The sequence below is a fragment of the Chanodichthys erythropterus genome, chromosome 5 (genome assembly GCF_024489055.1).
Source record: "Chanodichthys erythropterus isolate Z2021 chromosome 5, ASM2448905v1, whole genome shotgun sequence".
Taxonomy (NCBI): Eukaryota; Metazoa; Chordata; class Actinopteri; order Cypriniformes; family Xenocyprididae; genus Chanodichthys; species Chanodichthys erythropterus.
This window is the reverse complement of record NC_090225.1, coordinates 20064140-20077811: the sequence shown is the minus strand read 5'-3', so window position 1 is coordinate 20077811 and position 13672 is coordinate 20064140. Positions and strand designations below refer to the sequence as shown.

Genomic DNA, 13672 nt, shown 5'->3' with positions numbered 1-13672 from the left:
TAACATATTGTTGTAGTTCAATCATTTTCTCGCTCACTTCCCCCAACCAATCTCCTTTTTCATATCTCTGTAATGACAGGTCTGGCTCCGGTTTTGTATCATTTGAGAAAAGTGTTCCCGGTCTGACTAATGATACAGGATTCGGGAGCTATCAGACAGGGAGAGACATTTTTCATCAGGAAGAATGTTATTTGCAGAATTTACACACTATTAAACAAACAAGACATAAACAAAAAAGCATCACACTTGCTGAATGCACTTAAATGTCACATGAGCCTGATTTCAACCATGACAGCCGGCCTCAGCATTCACCTCACCCTCCCTGGGGCACCATGGCAGTTTGAGAGAGAGGAACTGTGTGTGGGTGTGTTGTGATGCACAGTATGACAAGCATCATGTCATTGTCAACACTAATAGAGGAGCAGAGGAGCATGATGCCTCTACTCTCTCTCTCTCCTTCTGTTCTTCCAGGCGTAGAATCTGTCTAATGCTGGCTCAACTGTCATCCATCAACACATATCTTTGGCAGTTCAGAGTTACCATGGCAACTGCCCCTTTCCAGGCAGAGGTTTTAGATCAAAAGGCATTCAACAGCAGCTTTCACCCTGCCCCTTTCCCCCTCATCACTGGTTGAATTCCTATTTTTTTGTTCTCTTTTTCTTTTTTTCTTTTCTTCCAGTTGTTTCATTGCTTATCTGCTCCTTCTGTTTGTTGCTTTAAAACATCTCATCAGAAACATTGTAAGAAAATAACCATGTAAGTCGTGCATATGATTTGGAGACAAATGTTTGATTTTTAGAAAAAAACTTAACCCCAACCCTAAATCTAACCTAAGAAGGTCGAACGATAACGTACAAATGAGGTTACACAAATACATACAAATTGGCCACCAATTCACCAAAATGTAAAATAGTTACAAATTGTCATGAGTGTGTGAGATGTGATTTGTCTGAAATTGAAAAGCATGACATGGAACAATAGCCAATCAGAAAATAATTCCATTTAGCAAGATTTTAGACCAGATTTCAGATGGGTGGAGCTACCGAGCGCATCACCACAACAAGTGATAAAACCATCAATGCAGTATGTGTGCATTTAAATATTGAACAACATCACTTCATGCATATTAAAGGTGCCGAAAAACATGTTTTCAAAAGATGTAATATAAGTCTTGAGTGTCCCCTGAATGTGTCTGTGAAGTTTCAGCTCAAAATACCCCATAGTTTTTTTTTTTTTATTAATTTTTTTAACTGCCTATCATTATAAATGCGCTGATTCAGGGTACGCGGCCCCTTTAAATCTCGTGCTCCATGGCCCAAGAGCTCGCGCTTGCCTTAAACACCATAAACAAAGTTCACACAGCTAATATAACCCTCAAAACGGATCTTTACAAAGTGTTCGTCATGCAGCATGTCTAATCGCGCAAGTATGATATTTATTTGGATGTTTACATTTGATTCTGAATGAGTTTGATGGTGCTCCGTGGCTAAAGATAACATTACACACTGTTGGAGAGATTTATAAAGAATGAAGTTGTGTTTATGAATTATAAAGACTGCAAGTGTTTAAAAAATGAAAATAACGACAGTCTTGTCTCTGTGAATACAGTAAGAAACGATGGTAACTTTAACCACATTTAACAGTACATTAGCAACATGCTAACGAAACATTTAGAAAGACAATTCACAAATATCACTAAAAATATCATGATATCATGGATCATGTCAGTTATTATTGCTCCATCTGCCATTTTTCGCTGTTGTTCTTGCTTGCTTACCTAGTCTGATGATTCTGCTGTGCACAGATCCAGACTTTAATACTGGCTGACCTTGTGTAATTCCTTGATCATGGGCTGGCATATGCAAATATCGGGGGCGTACACCCCGACTGTTACGTAACAGTCATTTCCATGTACTAAACTCTTGTTATTCGCATTAACTATGCCGAGGTAAATTCAATTTTTGAATCTAGGGCACCTTTAACATTGTAATGATCTTCAATGCTGATTCACAGTTTATTTCAATGTTGATTTTATACAGGCAGATGCCATCTATCAGTTGTCCTTCTCTCTTACTGCATCAAGACCAATCATTTCTGTTGGCCGACCCCAGGGCAGTGTTTTAGAGAGAGGGCATGTGGTTGAAGTTTAAGGGTTAGTTCACCCAAAAATGAAATTTCTGTCATTAATTACTCACCTTCATGTCGTTCCACACCTGTAAGACCGTCGTTCATCTTAAGCACACAAATTAAGGTATTTTTGATGAAATCCAGAGGTATATGATTTGTCCATAGACAGCAATTTAACCGACACTTTCAAGGTCCAGAAAGGTGCTAAAGACATCGTTAAAACAGTCAACGTGACTGCAGTGGTTCAACTTTAATTTTATGAAGTGACAAGAATACTTGTTGTGCGCAAAAACAAAACAAAAATAATATTCAACAATATCTGCTCCTCTGTGTCATTCTCATACGTTGTTTACGTCCAGCGCTTTCAGGTTCTATGTCAGAACGGCGAGTCATTCTCCTGTGTCAACATCACACGCATGCGTCGTGCTGCTCACATGTGCAACTTTGGCCAATACTGAGCTGGCATTCAGACATTTTGTTTTGTTTTTGCACACAAAAAGTATTCTCGTCGCTTCATAAAATTAAGGTTGAACCACTCAGTCACATCGACGGTTTTAACGATGTCTTTAGTACCTTTCTGGACCTTGAAAGTGGGGATTATATTGCGGTCTATGGATGAGTCATATACCTCCGGATTTTATAAAAAATATCTTAATTTGTGTTCTGAAGATGAACGAAGGTCTTACAGGTGTGGAATGACATGAGGGTGAGTGATTAATGACAGAAGATTCATTTTTGGGTGAACTAACCCTTTAAAAAAACAGTTAAACAGTTAAAATAGTTACAGTATTTTTAAAAGCACTTCTCGGTTTGATCTTTTCATTTAGCTGACTGGTTATACTGATAAACAGTTATGAGTTGTTTACTAAAAACTGGCCATGGGTCACAGATAGAGGAGGTGCAGAAACATCACAATAGATACTGCATCTAAAACAGTTCTGTAATACAGTAACTGAGTCATCAGAATCTTGTCCAGTTCTATTAAAAGGTCGTTCATAATATTGCAGTTATCTGCACTGACATTTTTCATGTAGCCTACTGTAATGAATGTGTGTTGCTTATGGGATTATGTTGTGTTGTGATTTGATGACCCTAGATGGTTTCTTTTCTTTATTTCATATTGATGTATGCAAACTCAGGATATTTGTTTTCCGTTCTTTTAATGTATTATTAATTTAATGGATTATTCATATAACAGACACAACCACACTTTATTTCCCTGATCCTGTATATTTGTTCAAATTTTGCAAGAAAAAAAGAAAAAAAAAGACTTGATCAAAACAGAAATGTGATGGATATATTAAAAAAAAAAGATGGTTTGTGTGCAGAGAAAACACAGATTCATCATAAACAATGTGGTGTTTATCCACCTATAGGCTACCTGACACCTGTCCACCACCTCAAAACACAGACACACCAGAGAGACGCAGCAGCTAGAGGTGGGACATTCTCTTCCTGATCTCAATCAAAAGGTTAGGTTAGAGATATACGTATATAAGAGCTTTTAGAAGTGATCAGGACACCATATATAACATTATTCACAGAGACCGCAAAATAATTTTTAAAATTATCGCCGGTTCACAGTTCATCACAATTTGGCCCTTGTCAAACTCAAATCCTTACGCTTGCTCATTTTTTCCTGCTTCTAACACGTCAACTTTGAGGACAACATGTTCACTTGCTGCCTAATATATCCCATCCACTACCAGGAGCCGTGATGAAAAGATAATCAATGTTATTTACTTCACATGTCAGTGGTCATAATGTCTGATCGGTGACGGTGTATTGTCTCTTAAACATAAAGCACCATATAGCTCTATGTGTAGCCTACTTGCTAATTTGCAGTGAAACACAGAGGGAGTGGACTTCTGTTTCCCCTCTCCCTTGACTCAGAAAACGAAACTAACGTTTTACCAGAAAACGCTTTGTGAAACCGAAATTTACCGATACATTTTTAGTGGTGCTGCAAGAGCCTGAGAGCTAAAACATCAACGAAGCGCTGAGAACAACATTTGCTGAAATCAAAAAAGCTAGCTTTCATTTGACCACTGGACAAAGATCTAGGACGGTAAGTCTGTCCAGTTTTCTTTTCCCGGATATTTTAAGTAGCCTAGCCTACCACAAACTACAAAACGTTTCGCACAGGATTTTAAAGTAGCCTAATTTTCTGTAAGAGATCTGTTAACACTGATGAAAATTAAGTCAAACTATAACTAAAACAACTGGATTATTCAAAGTAAAATTATCTTAAAGTTATAAGGATGAATATAGCCTAGGCTAGGCTGCTTTCTAATATTTCAAATATTAATTTCTTCTATTTATATGTAAACTTGTAATTTTAAAATGGACCTCCCCAGTAAACACAGAACGTTCTAACGTTCCCATATGGTTCCCGTTTGGTTATTTTTTGGGGGAACCAAATAAGAACGTTCTGAGAACGTTCTCTATTGGCTCCCTTTTTTAACCTAAAGAGAACGTTCCCAGAACGTTCCCTGCAGGTTCTTTATTTGGGATCATTTTACAACCTAAGGAGAACGTTCCCAGAACGTTCCCTGTAGGTTATTTTTTGGGTTCATTTTATAACCTAAAGAGAACGTTCCCAAAACGTTCCCTGTTGGTTCTTTTTTGGTTTTATTTTTATAACCTAAAGAGAACGTTCTGGGAACATTTCCTGCCGGTTCTTTTTTTGGGATCATTTTACAACCCAAGGAGATTGTTCCCAGAACGTTCCCTGTAGGTTATTTTTTGAGTTAATTTTATAACCTAACGTTCCCAGAACGTTGCGGGAACATTCCCCTAACCTAAAGGGAACATTCTATTTACGTAAAGAAAACTTTACTCGAGAACCAACAGGGGACGTTAGAATCTTTGTTCTGGGAACCAGAAACGAACGTTCACGGAACGTTCTGGGAACCAAAAATTGTTAGTTGAGTCTGTAAACTGTTTCCACACTGCTCAGCTATGAAGGACCAAACCTGCAAAAACAATAAATAAATATGTAAATACATATATAAGAAGAAATGTAAATAAATAAATAAACACACAAATAAATATACAAGGAGATGTAAAATAATAATAATAATAATAATAATTAAATGAGTAGGCCTATTTATACTTTTATTTCCTTATTTATGTATAATTGTTTTTTTCCCACATTATTTTGGCTATGCATTTATTTATTTCCACATTTTTATTTCCACATTTATTTGTCTACATTTATTTATTTCCATTTTCCACATTTATTAATTTCTACATTTATTTATTTCCACATTTATTTCTACATTTTTTGTTTGTCTGTATGCTAATGAGATCGTTTTTTACATCAGACCTCAGCAATCGAGCTCAGAGTTCAGAGCTGAATCTTTGAGGCCACAGGACACCTTGTGGTGTGACTAAACGAAATAATATTGAGAGGCTTGGACATGCGTTTACAAGTTGTCGCACAGGAATTGAATGACTTAGTCAAGATGGGCAATTCATTCAAAATCTTATATCATGGTTTAAGTCATTTAATATCACCCTAACTGTATCCCTCACAGCAACCGAACTCCGCGGCCAATCCAAGGTATCGCGGCTTCTGGAACGTATCCGCGAACGGACCCGTATCGGCGTCTACTTGCGCGCAGCAACGGATCCGGCATGGGTCCGCTCAGGATTCGCCGATTGAAAGTACAATTTACGTCACCGCCCGGAGGCAGAGCTGATCCTCTGGGTGGCACCAAAACGAATGTGACAGTCACGCGGGTTTGGCGACTTGAATGCGGATCCGCATAGGAGTCTCCTATAGGGTTGCGTTTGAAAAGCGGCTGCAAATACAGTAGCCTACATTTGCGTTTCCTAATTTTGCATGCATAACATGTGACAATCCAAATGCTTAAAATATAATGCATATTTGCATAGATGCTGCTCTTAGATAGCGTACTGATTAATCACAAGTCATCAATTGGAATTATTCAAACAAAAGGTGCATGTGAACGCAGCTAGTGAGACACACATCTTGCACCATGCATTGTAGACATGTAGCTATGCAGAAGCATCATGCCCATTCAAAAAGCACCTGTCCTGTCTTTTCAGATTTGAGCCAACTGCATTTTTAATATAAAGGTGCATTCACACGGCCTCATAATTCGTTCACGTCCTCGTAGAGCTCGTAATTACATCTTGTAAGATGGGAGATTTCTGAAAGCTCCCACATGTACCACCTGACCACTGTAGATTAATTTAGGTGTTGATAGTGGTGCCATGGAAATGCATAATTCCCAGTCCAAGGACCATAGGACATGAACAGCTCAGAATATAACTTAACATATTGTCATTTCAAGATTCCGGTAAATACGAGGTGGCGTGAACACAGCATTACTTTCAAAAACAATGTTGACGGCAGCAGACACAAACTTTTCTAGGAACACTCCACTTTTTTGGAAAATAGGCTAATTTTCCAACCCCCCTAGAGTTAAACAGTTGAGTTTTACCATTTTTGAATCCATTCAGCCGATCTCTGGGTCTGGCGGCTATGCTACCACTTTTAGCATAGCTTAGCATAGTTCATTGAATCTGATTAGACCATTAGCATCTCGCTCAAAAATGACCAAAGAGTTTTGATATTTTTCCTATTTAAAACTTGACTCTTCTGTAGTTACATCGTGTACTAAAACCGACGGAAGATGAAAAGTTGTGATTTTCTTGGCCGATATGGCTAGGAACTATACTCTCATACCGGCATAATAATCAATGAACTGTGCTGCCGTACCATGGGTAAAACTCAACTGTTTACCTCTGCATAGATGAATAACAAGAGTTCAGTACATACAGTGAGTCTCAAAAACCATTGTTTCCTCCTTCTTATGTAAATCTAATTTGTTTAAAAGACCTCCGAAAAACAGGCGAATCTCAACATAACACCGACTGTTACGTAACAGTCGGGATCATTAATATGTATGACCCCAATATTTGCATATGCCAGGTCATGTTCAAGGCATTAGACAAGCCAGTATTAACGTCTGAATCATCAGACTAGGTAAGCAAGCAAGAACAATAGCGAAAAATGGCAGATGGAGCAATAATAACTGACATGATCCATTATTACATGATATTTTTAGTTATATTTGTAAATTGTCTTTCTAAATGTTTCGTTAGCATGTTGCTAATGTACTGTTAAATGTGGTTAAAGTTACCATCGTTTCTTACTGTATTCACGGAGACAAGAGCCGTCACTATTTTCATTTTTAAACACTTGCAGACTGTATAATTCATAAACACAACTTTATTCTTTATAAATCTCTCCAACAGTGTGTAATGTTAGCTTTAGCCACGGAGCACTATCAAGCTCATTCAGAATCAAATGTAAACATCCAAATAAATACAATACTCACAGGAATCGATGCATGCATGCAGCATAAATGAAGAACACTTTGTAAAGATCCATTTTGAGGGTTATATCAGCTGTGTGAACTTTGTTTATGTTGGTTAAGGCAGTCGAGAGCTCGGGGGTGGGGGAGCGTGAGATTTAAAGGGGCCGCGCACTGAATCGATGAATATATAATTATGGCTCAAAATAGGCAGTTTAAAAAATGTATAAAAAAAATCTATGGGGTATTTTGAGCTGAAACTTCACAGACACGATCAGGGGACACCTTAGACTTATATTACATCTTGTTAAAACTGGTTCTAGAGCACCTTTAAGTCTAGGGGAGTTTCAAAAAAAGTGCTTCCTTTAGGATGTGGTATTTCCCCCTATAATTGATTTCCAGGGGCATTTTATTCAAACATTATTAAATATGAATCATCATATATGTCAAGTTCTAAATTTTAATTTATAATTTTCTTAAGTTTGTGTCTGCCTCATTAACATACAGACAAATAAATGTAGACATAAATACATATACACATAAATAAATGTGGAAATAAATAAAAGTGAGGAAAAAATACAATTATACATAAATAAGGGAATAAAAGTATAAATACTCATTTATTTATTTTTTTTACATTTCCTTGTATATTTATTTATGTTTATGTATTATTTTTTTTTTTTTTTACATTTCTTATATTAATTTGTGTATTTATTTAGTTATTGTTTTTGCAGGTTACATACTTACCGAAACAAATGAACTTTTCAAATGACATCACAGTCTTTTGAGAAGGTAGTAAATGAGAGGGGAGATTTAGGAAAACATTCTGCTATATGTATTTTCATCACTTCAGGGTTAAAAGACCACTTCTGATAACCCTGTTTATTTTGAAATAATGACTGTAAATTGTTCCTCATAAATGACTGCTGTATTATGACAGTGTGGATCTTCGGGGTGAGTTTGGCCTGCTACAGAAATCTCTCCACCTTCTCAATGGACGCTTCATTGTAAGTACACTCTGAAAATGATGATAATCTGCAAGAGGAAGTTAAACATAAATGCATAAATGTGTAATTTATTTATTTATTTATTTATTTTCCCAAGATGTTATCTCTCTTTAAAACCTGACACGGAAAGCATAATGTCTGTGATGCGTGAACTTAAGGAAAAGAACTTTTCAGACAACACCCTTCTCTCCAACTTGGACTTTGCTGAGAGATTCCTTCGAAACCATCCTCTACAACAGAACTCAAAGTTGTTGGTTAAAGGAAACTACTCTTGTGTACAAATTGGTGCGAGTAAACAGGTGATTTTTACTGTAACATCAGAAAATATGCAAGTCTTGGTGAATGTCTGTATCCACAACTTGTATAGTGAAACAGTCTCAAAGCATTCCATTGATGCCTGTCACTTTTTCAACCACTCTTGCCAAGATGAGTTTAAATCCTGTTTTACACAGGCTCAAGAAGCTGTTCCTAAAGAGGGTCTGACAAGACTAGACATTATATGCAACAGGTTCTCAGTCACCTACAGCACCACATGTCATGGTCTAGGCCCAACTGTGGAAACAAAGTGTCAGTTAAAGCTTGACAACATCACTGCTGAGAGTTTGCTGAGCAAAAAAGTCTGGCTGCAGAAAGAGAAGCCCACATGTCATGGTTTGATAGCATGTCTAGACTTTCTCATAAAGCAATACCTTACCAGAAGCAGTGCTCTAAAGTTCTGCTACAGATTTGTCATACATGCAGACAGCGAAATAATCAAAATCACTTCAGGTGGCACCGTTACCAGAGAGTATGTTTTGCTACATGATCATCAGAAGGTCTCAATGTACCCTGCAACATTGCATTAGAAGCTATGATAGCACTCCAGAATACTCCAACATATTCTGTTTAAAATAAAAATAAATCACAGACCTGATTAACTGAATTCATTATCCATATAATCACAAATCTTTATGATTAAAAGTTTAAAATATTAGCCCTCAAATAACAATGCCATTACCTCTTGACTATGTAATTATGTAAGAACTATGTAAATAAACAGCTTGATTCTTTGTTCTTTGTAGTTCTTGCATGTTTTGCCTTGAATTTTATTAAGTGATGAAGATCAGTTCATCAGATTTTACACACACTACCTCTCCTTAACCACAAAACATAGGCTTGCTCCATAGGAATAACATCAATATACATTTTTTTTTTTCTCTTTCTCACACATAATTACAGCAGTAGATTGCACCGTTACTTGATGCCTTGTATTGAAGGGTGATTTGCACTTACTTTTAAAATGTCTTAGTTAAAACATGCTTTTTCTTTTCTTTGTGTAGCTCTGAAAGTAACATGACGCCCCCTGCTGTCATGGAGGAAAACTGCAATAAAACATATTCTCTCTAGAATAAAAGACCACAATAATCCCACATTTCAGAAGATCTCAACAATGTCCCAAACCATGCAATCAAAGGTCTGAGATTTCAATATATTGCATCACGCATAATTTTAAATGTCAACAGTTGTCTCATTTGTGACATTTTTATTTCTTCTATGGTATTATAAGAAACATCCAAATCAAATAAGTTTAAACTGAGAAAAAAGTAAAGAGAATTCAATTATGTATCCTGAGCTATGAAAGAGCAACCTCTGAGCAATACATTTTCCTCTAAAAAGGAATAGATTGTATACAAAGGGATGAATGATGTAGTTATAGAGAAAGAGAGATCACTAAATCATAGCTTCACTGTTTGTGTGAGGCCGGGCAGATAGGCCTATTTTCTGCTGGTGTTTGTCCATAGAAAACAGTAAAGCTTTCACATGTAAAAGAATTTTATAACAGGTCCTCTGAGGACAAATAATGAGGTGTGTGTATGTGTTTTTGTGACATATTTCAGGACACAAATTTGTATAATGACGTATGTGTGTGTGTGTACGCTCCAGTGGAAGAAGAGTGATGTGGGTAAGTGTGTTTAACAGACATAAGTGAAAACAGGCCTGCTGGCTGTCCGTTGGCCTGCTGGCTTTTCAGTTAAAGTTGTGGAAGAGATAGACATCTTCAGTCAATTACACATGCTTTTGTTTAGCATTTGATCGATATACCATGTGCAGTCATCAACTGCAAGGACCCTATTTGTGAGTTTGTGTGCATTTTCTGTTATTTTTCCATGCTCACTTCAGACATTGTGTTGTAGCACTGATTCCATGATTTACTCACCCTTAAGCCATCCCAGGTATATGTATGACAATCTTCTGTCAGACAAACACAATCACAGATATATATTTTTTTTTTTTCAAGCTTTATAATGGTAGTGAATGGGGGGCGTGATTTTGTTGACTAGGCAAAACTGAATTACAGATATCTGCAATGAGGTCATTGAAAACGACATTCAACTCGTCACACATCTTAAATGACAGTTTAAGTAAATTATGACTATCCCTCCAGTTTGAGATATCTACAACGCCATTTTGACTAGTCATAATTCCGGTTACAGATATCTACAACGTCATTTCGCCTAGTCAAAACTTAATTTGAGATATCTGAAAAGGAACATGTATATCTTGAATGGAGTTGAATTAAAGATATCTTGAACTGGAGTTGTGACTAGTCAGAATCAAATTGTAGATATCTCAAACTGGAATTACAGATATCTACAATTCAGTTACAGATATCCGTAATTCACATAGTGGATATCTGCAACTGAATTATAGATATCTGTAATGATCAATCCCATACAAATGAATGGCAAAAGTGATGTCATTTGTCCTAGGAAGAATGTCTTTGTGGATATCTGAAATGACAATTATGAATAGGAAGAATGTAGTTGCGGATATCCGAAATGTTCTTTTTGACGAGGCAAAACTGAAATACAGATATCTGCAACACATATCCGGTCTAGCTGTTAAATGTTAAAACGGCTTGCCATAAGCCATGGGTTTTTGTAAGAAAGACTGTGAACTTTATTAACTAAAATAAGAGTAAGAGTAACTCCACAAGAGTAACCCCTGACACGACATATGACGCAAGATGTAGGAGTATCGTAAGTTTAGTCACCTCGCATTTAAAAAAAAAAAAAATTTTTTTTAGCAACAAACTCCAGCTGTGTCTTCTCTTATATCGAAATCCTCCAACATTTCTCGTTAAAAATGATTGTTTTAGACTACTAATTCGTGACCGGTGTTTTGTTTTGCTCTATACTCTGCACTTCCACTTTTGTCACTGCGTCATGCATTGGAAATCGATGCGTATGGCCACAAATTGATGCGTCCGCCTGTCCGCCGGAAGCCCAATAGCCTTCTGCTATGTAGCCTACTTAAAGCTGCGACATGAAGTGTCGTATTCATATTCCTCTGCTTTCGAAATCGCATACTGTAGTGTCCAAACCTGCTCCTGGAGGGCCACTGTCCAGCAGAGTTTAGCTTCTACTTGCCTCAACACACCTGTCTGGAAGTTTCTATTATGCTTAAGACCTTGATTAGCTGGTTCAGGTGTGTTTATTGGAGTTGGAGCAAAACTCTACAGGACAGTGTCCCTCCAGGAGCAGGATTTGACACCCCTGGTATAGTACAGTAGATTCTGCATTTGGTTTGAAACATGTTGTCATTGCATGTGACCTATGGTGTCAGTTGCACGGATTCACTTCCATTCACAAATCCTCTCCCGTGGCCTCAAAAGTGTCCATCGAATGCACACTTTTGAATCTCGCCAGAAGTAGTCATCTGGGTATACTTTTCACCTACTGTTTTATGAATACTATGAATCTACTCAACTCACATTACTTCTATGCTTCTATAAGTTGGCAAATTCAGACGCAGAGTACATTTTTTTCACATAAATTTTTGAATTTTCAGTCTGCACACACCAGTTGCACTATTTATACTACAAAATGGCATTAGAAGCCTACGTGAATCTCTGTATATATAATCTTAGGCATGACTTTTTTTTTTTTTAACCCTTTATATAGAACCCCATTGAACCTTTTTTTCCCCAAGAGTGTTCAGTCACTTGTCATGTGGCCTGCAGAAAGCGTCATTGTAAAATCCCCACCACTAATATAACATGAAAATCGATAAGCAAAGTGATACAAACAGTTTAAGAAGTTCCAGTGCTGTTGGACTGTTATTTCAGCACTCTTGGAAATGTTTTATATCATCAGATAGTGTGCAGAACTCCACAGTTCAGTTGCAACCACCAATCATACACTAACAAACCCGCTGCTCCTGCTGAGTAAACCTGGTCATTGCTGTGAACAATCAGCCTCACTGGACATGTTTATGAGAACCGTTAAATAGAAAAACAGTCCTTTTTCCTGCCTTCATAAAACTGGATTGTGTTTGATTGAAGTGCAACAGTCCATAGAGACTGAGAACAGCCCTCTCCATAGCAACAAAAGCAAGAATCATGGGATTTTCCCACTAATTCAATGAGGACCATTCACTCAACCTGGATGACAGACACAGATACAAAATGGTGTGTATAAAGTTACCAAGAATAAAGCCATTCGCCATGAGTAAGTGTTTTCCCACAGAAATGTGGAGGGGACCTTCTGAGGTTTTGTGTGTCTCGCACAGCACATAAAGAGCCCATGCAGCGTCCTGAGCGATGAAGTAAGTCCTTTGGCAAGGCCATTTGTAATTGAAAACAGTTCTTGTTCTGTGTTGTGTTTGATGAACACATACATTTGTAGACACTCTTGACTCATTTGTGAATGTACTGTTTATATACAGTAGGGTTAGGTTTAGTGGTGTAGAAAATGGAAAAAGACCTTAAATTTGTTTTTAAACTATGATTTGTTTCTAGACAAAGGTATTTCAGGAGTCTGCATGTGTAGGAACTGTTCCATGTACGTTAAATCTACTGATTAAAATATTCTATTTTAAATAAACACGTCTTTGGAGCTTTCCATTCATCAAAGAATCCTGAAAAATAAAGATCATGGTTTACACAAAAATATGAAGTAGAACAACCATTTTCAACATTGATATTAAAAAGATATAGTTCATGAGCAGCAAAGACAGCATATCAGAATGATTTATGAAGGACCATGTGACCCTGAAGAATGAAGTAATGATGCTGAAAATTTAGCTTCGTCATCACTGGAATAAATGACATTTTACAAGACATTAAAATAGAAAACAGTTTAAACTGTAATAATATTTCAATATACTACTCTTTTTACAGAATTTTCATCAAATAGAGACTCACAGTAG

At 37.0% G+C, this 13672-nt stretch overlaps 1 long non-coding RNA gene across 1 annotated transcript; it reads left to right on the top strand.

Annotated features, from left to right (window-relative positions):
• The first annotated feature begins 3564 nt into the window (after positions 1 to 3564).
• On the top strand, positions 3565 to 9621 carry LOC137020128 (uncharacterized). The gene is made up of 3 exons (XR_010895145.1): positions 3565 to 4195; positions 8416 to 8482; positions 8580 to 9621. It is a non-coding gene; the product is annotated as an uncharacterized lncRNA (long non-coding RNA).
• The last annotated feature ends 4051 nt before the right edge of the window (positions 9622 to 13672 follow it).